Source organism: Elaeis guineensis, chromosome 1, assembly GCF_000442705.2.
Source record: "Elaeis guineensis isolate ETL-2024a chromosome 1, EG11, whole genome shotgun sequence".
Taxonomy (NCBI): Eukaryota; Viridiplantae; Streptophyta; class Magnoliopsida; order Arecales; family Arecaceae; genus Elaeis; species Elaeis guineensis.
The window spans coordinates 87,904,960-87,912,789 of NC_025993.2; the positions used below are offsets into that span (position 1 = coordinate 87,904,960).

The window sequence follows — 7,830 nt, forward strand, 5'->3', positions numbered from 1 at the left end:
TAGTCCAACAATGACCCATCTAAACTGTGTTAACTAATGAAATGTCTTCTTTATTCAAAATTTCATTTTAATGCTTTATGTCAAATGTTTCACTGAATACTTTATGCAGAAAAAATGGTTTTCGATGCCAGCAATGTGTACGGAACAAAAACAACATGTCCATTTTTGCATCTGATAATCTACATTTTTATATTTGTATACTTCACATTTGCAATAGACAATCTCTTTTCCTCTCTGTTGGAAATTTATTGTTGTTTGTCTATTGATTTAAATCTATTCATAAGTAATTTTTGATACTTGTGCAGATCTTGATGGAGCTAAAAGACTAAAGAAGTGCCTTAACATATTGTATATCTTTAGGCTATTCCTCATTATTGTGTCTCCATAAGATTTGTGCGGTGTGGGTACAACTATTTATCGCAATTGTATATGTGATACATCTCCCTTCTGTTATATGTTGCGTCGAATATCCTCCATCCTTCCCAAATTCTATTATATGTTGCCAACTAGTTCTTTATCGTCTGCCTAGTTAAAAGGAAGACTAGAAGGTGGACAGCCGTATACTCCAGCATGTTTCACGTATCACTGCTATGGTTCATAATGCTGCAAGGGGTATCATAGTTCCATTGAGCTTACCAGCTGTTTGGAATTCCTTGCAGCAACTGCTGCAAGATGTGGATGGTGCTAATGGAGTGTCTGTTGAAGGTGCATTTTTTAAGTCCTTAATCAATGGGGTGTTGAAGGAGGGGGAGATTCTTGGGTCACTTCGTGGTGGAGTGCAATGCAGAGTACCAGCTGTAAGCCTTTTCTTATCTTCTGTCAATACATTGCATTTACTTCTTATCCACAAAAAAATTTATTGAATTTTAGGTTTTCGTCCATGCTCAAAGGGAAGGTGTGGATTCTTTCTTTTCACATGTTTGAGACATCTGCAGCCCTTGTCTTTTTATTTATTTGTCTGCCTATCTTTTTGTGTAGAATGTGGGTGCTTCATCATTTTTTTAGGGTGAGGTGCTGAAGATTTTTTTTTATTTATTAAAATGCATCTAATTTTAGTAAAAACATTCTGGCTATGAAATTGACAAATGAAATTGGCAGCATGTCTTTATGTTAGCACTACCTGGAAAATCCACATTATTTTCGATTCATATATTTAGATGTTTACTTTGTGTGAGTACACCATTGTTAAATCAGATTTTTACTACTTTGGGTGTATGAGATATATTTTTACAAAGTTTATTGCTTTAGATTTTTGAGTGCACATTGTATGTTCATAATATAAGAACTTTGGCTTCTTTGATTTTTGATTAGCCTAATTTTATAACAAGACAACTAGAGCATGAAAGACCTGACAAAAATGGGTTTTTGGTGCATGAAAGATAGATAGCAGCATAGCTTGTTGTTAACCTTAGTTTTCCCTTTCTCTTCCCTTTGGTAGTTTTCTCCCTCCACCAAACGACAAACGATGGTTGGCCGAGCCCCCCTCTCTCTCTTTCTCACTCCTCTTCACCAGTCTCTTTGGGCGGTGGATGGCAGATGGTTGGGTCAGGCCAAGTTGGCTTTCTTTCCCTTCTCTTGTCCTTTATATGGATTATTGCCGGGCTTCATAAGTCGCTGGCAAGGTTTGGTCAACGATGCTCTTCTCTTTGCTGTGATGGTTGACGATGTTTTTCCTTTAGTGCTCCTTTTCTCTCAAGATGTGGTGGTCGTCAATGTTTTTCTTCCGCGATCGATGTTGATCCATTCTAGCAGCGACTTATTAGAGTTTCTCTTTTTTGGAATTTGAAATTTGATTTTTGGTGTTGTTGGGTGGGTGGGGATTCCCTTTCACTCTTGTTTTTATGTACTCTCTTTCTTTAATAAATTTTGGTGACTATGTACTATGTGCAGTATTCTCCTTTTGTATTAAAAAAAAACCTTTGTTTTCCATGAATGATTAATTTCTGCTTGCAATTGCTAAAATGTGGGATTTAGATGTTTGATATCTCTTCCTGCTGCCTTGCTCGCAAGATTTCATGGTGAGCCTTTCTCTTTCATGAAGCTGTCTTAGGTTGGAAACTGATACAAATATAAAGGTTTATGCCAGGTTGAGAGCAGGTTTTGAGACATTTCTGTAATTTGAATATATCTTGATTCATGTAGTGTAAACCCATATGGATGGAACATGGCCTGTATTCATATAGTGTAAACCCACACCACACAAAGTACCACAGGTTTCCTATTTTTGACCGTGCTAGTAAATTGGTATGCAACTTGAACCTCATTATATTCAGTTTGCACATTTTCATGTACTTTGTTCTGATACATTTTCTGTATTAAAGATTGCTATAAGATGGAATGAGCTTCAAGCATTCACCATCAGGTGGTCATGCAACTGGTCTACTCATCCTATTGCATTTCTGATATGTTAGGAGATCCAATGCAAGCCTGCAATAAAGAGAGATCATAATTAGCCCCACATCTTAATTTATACCTTAACATTATTTTCTGAAATATATATGATTGATTATATATGTGTTTCTTTTTTTTGGAAGACACTGAAGTTCCGACTCGAGGTACTCAACTATTCTTTCGGATTGGCTATCGGATGATGAATACATTGTTTTCAAAGCCATGAATGAGAAGCAATTTTCAGTTGTGCTGTTTTTTATGCAAAATCTTTCATGTCATTTCTTATCATCTAATTTTTCTTCTGTCATTAGCTATATCTCATCTTGATAGATTCTCTTGGATTTAGCAACTTTTAGGGTACTTTATGTGGGGCTATTCTCTCAAAGACACTTATCTTGCAGTTAAGTTGTTGCTGTCTATAAACGATCAATTTGAGCTTAAGTGGAATGACTTGCAGGCAAAGCAAATAAATGATAACTGAGATATCTTCATATTTTATCCCATTTGTCCTTCATGAGGCATTGCAGTGTCTATTGAAGAACACTGAGAGCTAAAGCTGCTAGTCTTTGTGGGATTCAATTTTAGGTCTTCATGCCCCAGATTGGGCTATCTAATGTTATATAGTCTTTATTATGAAACTAGATAATGATTAAGTCATCCTTAATCATACTGGACCTGTGGTACTTTGTTCTCTGGATATATATTGATTATGATATTACATAGTCTTTATTATATTTATGTTGGTGTTTAATTTTTTTTTATAAATTTTGGATAGATATATGTATTATTATATAGATTATTTTCAGATTGTGTGTCTTTTATTTTTTTTCAAATTTAGTAAATACCAATGATTTAAAGCATTGGTAATGGTTACAAATTGCCAACGCTTATAAGCATCAGCAATTATTGTGAATTGATGATGTTTATAACCATCGACATTAATAAATATACCAATGCTTTTGCTAGCATTGGAAAGTATTCTAAACTTATCGATGCTTTCACAAAGTGTAGGCAATATTAGTTTCGACACTTCATGTAATGATTCTTTTTCAACGTTTTGAAAAAGGATGGATTATTTTTTGTGATGCTTATAAGCATCAGGAATTGAGTATTTTTGCATTGGAATGTTCCATTATACTATAGTGAAAATAGCTGAACACCCCCACTCACTAAATCAACTATCCAAATTAACTAATTCTAAAATAAGTTGATTTTTCCTCCTCTGTTGTGGCTCTGAGGGAGACATTTGTTCCTAAATAGAGTGGAGTTTGTCCACAAGTAGCTTGCTTCATTTCATATGCAGCATATTAAAACTTTTTCTTTTTCTTTTTTCTGACCAAAAGCAAATTAATTAATGAGCAAATTAGTGGTTGTTTTCCTAGAATATATGTGCTACTTACTAATAGATCTACTTATATACTATAAAACTAAATAACTTCTTCATGATATGTTGCTGATGATCATAAATCATTATTTTTCAGGCTTAGGGTTCATTATTCATCTTATGAGTGGTGCTTTTAGCACTGCGAACTTCAAGTTTGATATGTGAGAATTTACAGTCCATGGAGTTGAATATGAATCCCAATGGTGCCTTGTTTTGCCGGTTTGAATTTTGCTATAATCCATATTATAGCTCAAAGTGAAATTGAAAATGTGGATCCAACATTTTTTTAGTTGTTCTCAGTTTCGATTCAAATCTAAAGCAGTTGAGTTATGGTTCTCAGTCCATCCATCTACCACTTAAGTATTTTTTCCTATTTTCATTAAGATGATATGTGCCTTTTTTTTGGGGGGGGGGGGTGGGGGGGTGTTGGGGTGCCGTGGGGTGGGTGGCGGTAGAGGGTTGTAGACTCAAAGGATATGCATATTTGAACCAAGTGGAGGATCTCATCTTTCTAAACTTTTTTCTGAAAAGATGGAAGCTTTATACGTAAGCACCTATAGTTGTCTCAAACGAATCAAATTTACACATATATATATTAGTTTTGTTTCTTTCTTTTTAGGTATAATACCAGTTACATGGTTGATGCTTTTAGCATTTACATGACCCCAAAAATGTTGAAATAATATGAAGTGCCTTTGCTCTCAAACTTTTAATATGCATAGTTTTTCTCAAAAAAATAATGGACATAAAGTTTGAACTCTTAGCAATTTTAGATATCCTTTTCATATATTTCTTATATCTCAAGACATATGAACCATGTGAGTAACTCAAGAATAGTGTTTGATTTCTAACATCATGGATTTATGACATATTTGGGGTCACATTGATGTATACACTCTAAAGATGGTCATTTACTAAAGAATGACCAGAACTATGGAAATAGATGAGTCTCATAGCTAAATACATTTAGGTAAATAATGGTAAACAAGTTGCATGACTAATATTATTTGATAAATGAAATAATGCATAGTTAAGTGCTTCCTGAGAAAACAACATTTTAGATGTTAAATCAATTCCTGAGAATATAAATCTAGAGCATTCATGAGATTAAATTAAAAGACATGAGAAATGGTTGATAAAAATAATAGAAAACCATTTGGAGCCCTAGTGCAGGATAATGTCTATGCAATAGTCTCCTGTCTACCCATAGTTTCTTTGAATCCACATGAGGAGCATTTTCCACAAGAGTATATATCCAGTCTTGGCTTTTATAATAATGCAGTAATGTAGATGACTTTTGCAAGTCTACCATGAACTATTAAATAGAAATTGATATTGTCTCAAACATGCAACAAACCAAGAATAAGCTCAAGAACAAAGAAAGTAGTCCTACCAACTATACTCTTTGAGAAATAAAAAAGCAAGTCCTATCAACCTTCAATCTAAGCATTTCTTTCTATCATAAGTTCCTAAGTTAGTTGCCAGATTAGTTGGTGAGCTGGCCCATCCATGGTGGTGGTAGCATTCCTATTTGCTCTTGAACTATCTCGAATAGAGGTGGTAGCATGCGGTACACTCCGGCCACCTCCTGCTCTAGCCCCTATCAGTGGTCTCACCACCATTTGTCCAAATACTAATCTTTGGCTAGATTCCCCTTCGCAGTCTTAGCATTGATCCTTGGATATTAACGTATGTCCCATTACTGATTAGGAGATAGTCTTTCAGAGCAGCATAATTTCCTTCGAGGGATTCAAGGAGCTTGCGAACGTAAAATCGTTGGGCCTCTACAAGGGCAAGCATCCCCTCAGTCTCCTTTTTCTTTGCATACAACTCTCCATTAGCTTATTGCTGGCATGCAAAAAATTCTGCTTCAGCTATGGTCTGACATCTCTCTACTTCCTTCTCTTTCCCATAGAGTGCAGCTTTAGCAATCTTCTGCTTCTTAATTATATAGCTCCCAATTGGCTACTTGAACCTATAATTAAAAATATTTGGTAATTCAAAAAATATGTTTTAATAGTCTATATCTTCGAAAACTTATCCCCTCTTTTGCTCAAACAACAAGGGTAATGAAGAGAGCCTGAAGGCTAATAAGCCATAACATTCAACAAAATTCCTTGATGTGTGGGACTTGAATTGAACACAGACCCCACATCAAGAAGGGAAGAGCTAGGTGTGGCGTGGAAGTAAATCTAAATCAACATTCTCGCTGATTCATGTAATAAAAGAAAGATTAATCAATCAATATACAAATTGCATTGCATTTTTTGAAAATGTCCTATCTGATCTGAAACTAATTTCTAGAGTAGAAGCTATCACTTATGTTTAATGGTTAATTAACTACTTAAATAACAAGACAACATGACTACAACCTTCTTCTGCTCTTCCAAATGAAAGCTAGTTAGGATCAGTTAATTAAATAACAAGATACCATGACCAAAACTTCTTCTTCTCTTCCAAATGAAAAGCTAGTTAGTTAATATTAGTGAGTCGATATGCAAATTGTATGGCATTGTTTAAAAGTATACTGACAGGTGTGAAACTTATATAGCAAAAGCTATCACTTATTTTTAATGGTTAATTCAAATAGCATGACCACATGACAAAAAATTGTCTTGCTCTTCTAGGTGACAGATTTCCTGTGAAAGCTAGTTACAATAACCAGTCATAAAAATATTAAATCTTATCTTGAAAGACATATCGTAGGAGACCTTTGAAAACATGTTTAACTCATGGAAAAAAGTCTAATTTAGAAAAGAAATATAATCAGGGATTAACAATTCTTTTGAAATTCTATGATAACAATATATTCTTTTATATGTTCCCGGCAAAAGGTCTTAGCCGCTTAAGTAAAACACGTTATGGAGGGATTAAGCTAGGAAACTTGAGATTACTTTGTTACAAAAGCATATCTATTTACTAAATAAACCAATTATCCGACATAACCAAGGGAGGATAACTTTGTATATTAATAAAGTCTGTTGAGAGTAGCTACGGAAAGTCATCTTTATATATTGAGAATCTGTATATTTTTTTTGCTTTTGTGAGTCAATTTGCTCAAAGAAGCAAAATGATGCTTGTAATTACTTGAAATAGTAAAGCAAGTATAAACAAACAAATTTCCTTCCTATACATGCGCCGCCTAAGTTTCCTAGATAATTATGTACTATCCCCTAAAAAAACTCAATCCATTCCCCTGATGTCACATGCCCACTTTTTCTATGAATTGATGGGATAGAAAACAAAGTTAAAAATTTGTAAATCACAAATCCTAATCATTTAGTGCCTGCTTAAACAAAATTAGCTCCAGTGGTGAAGGCCCATGAAAATTAGTCTTTGGTTTGTTGCATTAATAGCTGAACTTAGATTAGAATCCAATCTAAAATTTAAAGAACCATGATTGATTTAAAATAGACTTAAGACTAACTAGGATATATGGACAGAAGCCAGAGTTTCAGTTTTTGGGGGGATAGTAATTGAGAATTAGGAAAAGATATAAGAAAATTAGGGAGACAAAAAGATTTAGGATCTTCTATGTAAAAATATATTGAAGCAAAGAAAAGGTTATTAATATGATTTTTTTAGGTATTTAAAAAAGTTTATAGCAGACTAAAGAATTAACGATAAGACCTTTACAATAACATCTATCATTGACTTGAATAGAAAATGAATTTATAAGGCTGCTTCTTAAAAGATATCATGACAAACTTTACTACCTTCATGAACAATAAGACCTCTAAATAATAAAGTATAATTCTTGTAACTTGAGAACAATTCAAAGAATCATTCATCTAAGGACCATAGACTGATGGAGAGAATATGCAGCAAAGGTTTACTACCTTCATCTCATAATCAATGGTTTTAAGAGCCTTAAGACCGAGATGAGCTCATAACATTGTGCATCTCTTGAGCGGAAATATTCAAACTCCACCATCGCCGGAGTTTCTGATCCCAAATATTAAAGAAGGTACATCTGGGAAGAACTGTTTTGCTGATTCAGTTGATAAAGTTGATAAATCAGGCATTTCAAATTTTGCTGGTTATTGCGTGTCAAT

General features: G+C 34.1%; 1 pseudogene; it reads right to left on the bottom strand.

Moving 5' to 3' along the window:
• Positions 1–5,261: 5,261 nt before the first annotated feature.
• LOC140856161 (flotillin-like protein 1) lies at positions 5,262–7,800 on the bottom strand (annotated as a pseudogene).
• Positions 7,801–7,830: the final 30 nt, after the last annotated feature.